At 36.9% G+C, this 1,988-nt stretch overlaps 1 pseudogene; it reads left to right on the top strand.

Annotated features, from left to right (window-relative positions):
* The first annotated feature begins 291 nt into the window (after positions 1-291).
* LOC123394551 lies at positions 292-375 on the top strand (annotated as a pseudogene).
* The last annotated feature ends 1,613 nt before the right edge of the window (positions 376-1,988 follow it).

Below are 1,988 nucleotides of genomic sequence, written 5' to 3'. Positions count from 1 at the left end.
GAAATAGATGCATTTCTAGAGATGTATAAACTACAAAAACTGAACCAGTAAGAAATAGAACACCTTAACAGACCCATAACCAGTAAGGAAGTTGAAGAAGTCATCAAAAATCTCCCAACAAAAAAGAGCCCAGGGCCATACGGTTTCTTAGGGGAATTCTACAAACATTTAAAGAAGAATTAATACCTATTCTCCTGAAACTGTCCCAAAAAATAGAAATGGAAGGAAACTTCCAAGCTTATTTTATGAGGCCAGCATGACCTTGCTCCCAAAACAGGCAAAGAGCTTTTCAGCTTTGCGCAGTGGCAGTATCGTAGCCAATGAGGTTTATCTGAGGCGCGATTATTGCTAATTGAAAACCGAAACCAGACAAAGACCCCATCAAAAAGGAAAATGACAGACCAATATGCCTAATGAACATGGGTGCAAAAATTCTCACCAAAATACTAGCCAATAGGATTCAACAGTACATTAAAAAGATTATCTACCATAACAAAGTGGGATTTGTTCCTGGGCTGCAAGCTTGGTTCAATATCTGCAAATCAATCAATGTGATGGAATACATTAATAAAAGAAAGAACAAGAACTATATAATACTCTCAATGGATGCTGAAAGGCATTCAACAAAGTACAGCATCCTTTCTTGATCAAAACTCTTCATAGTGTAGGGATAGAAGGTACATACCTCAATATAATTAAAGCCGTCTATGAAAAACACACAGTGAATATCATTCTCAATGGGGAGAAATTGAACACTTTCCCCTACTGTCAGGAACAGAGCAGGGCTGTCCACTATCACCACTGCTATTCAACATAGTACTAGAAGTCCTAGCCTCAGCAATCAGACAATAAAAAGAAATAAAAGGCATCTGAATTAGCAAAGAAGAAGTCAAATTCTCACTCTTTGCGGGTGATATGATACTTTATGTGGAAAACCCAAAAGATTCCACTCCTAAACTGCTAGAACTCATACAGCAATTCAGTAAAGTGTCAGGATATAAAATCAATGTATAGAAATCAGTGATATTTCTATACACCAACAGCAAGAGAGAAGAAAGAGAAATTAAGGGTTCCATCCCATTTACAACTGCACCCAAAACCATAAGATATCTAGGAATAAATCTAACCAAAGAGGCAAAGAAACTGTACTCAGAAAACTATAAAATACTCATGAGAGAAATTGAGGGAGACATGAAGAAATGGAAAAACGTTCCATGCTCCTGGATTGGAAGAACAAATATTGTGAAAATGTCTATCTTACCTAGAGCAATCTACACATTTAATGAAATCCCTATCAAAACACCATCAACTTTTTTCAAAGAAATGGAACAAATAATCCTAAAATTTTTGTGGAACCAGAAAAGATCCCAAGTAGCCAGAGGAATATTGAAAAAGAAAACCAAAGCTGGCAGCATCAAAATTCCAGACTTCAAGCTCTATTATATTGTAATCATCAAGACATTATGGTACTGGCACAAAACAAGACACATAGATGAGTGGAACAGAATAGAGAGCCCAAAAATGGACCCTCAATTCTATGATCATCAGATCTTCAACAAAGCAGGAAAGAATGTCCGATGGAAAAAAGACAGCCTCTCCCACAAATGGTGCTGGGAAAATTAGACAGCAACATGCATCACACACAAAATAGACTCAAAATGGATGAAGGCCTCAATGTGAGACAGGAATCCATCAAAATCCTTGAGGATAATACAGACAGCAACCTGTTTGACCTCAGCCGTAGCAACTTCTTCCTAGAAGCATTGCCAAATGCAAGGGAAGCAAGGACAAAAATGAACAATTGGGACAACATAAAATTCTTTTACACAGCAAAGGAAACAGTTAACAAAACCCAAAAACAACTGACAGAATGGGAGAAGATATTTGCAAATGACATATCAGATAAAGGGTTATTATCCAAACTCTAAAAGAACTTATCAAGCTCAACACCCAAAGAACAAATAATCCAATCAGGAAATGGACAGAAA

Source organism: Mustela putorius, unplaced genomic scaffold (assembly GCF_011764305.1).
Source record: "Mustela putorius furo isolate JIRA1106 unplaced genomic scaffold, ASM1176430v1.1 tig00003834_pilon_pilon_pilon, whole genome shotgun sequence".
Lineage (NCBI taxonomy): Eukaryota > Metazoa > Chordata > Mammalia > Carnivora > Mustelidae > Mustela > Mustela putorius.
The sequence above is the reverse complement of the archived record's forward strand: the minus strand, read 5'-3'. Positions and strand labels throughout refer to the sequence as shown.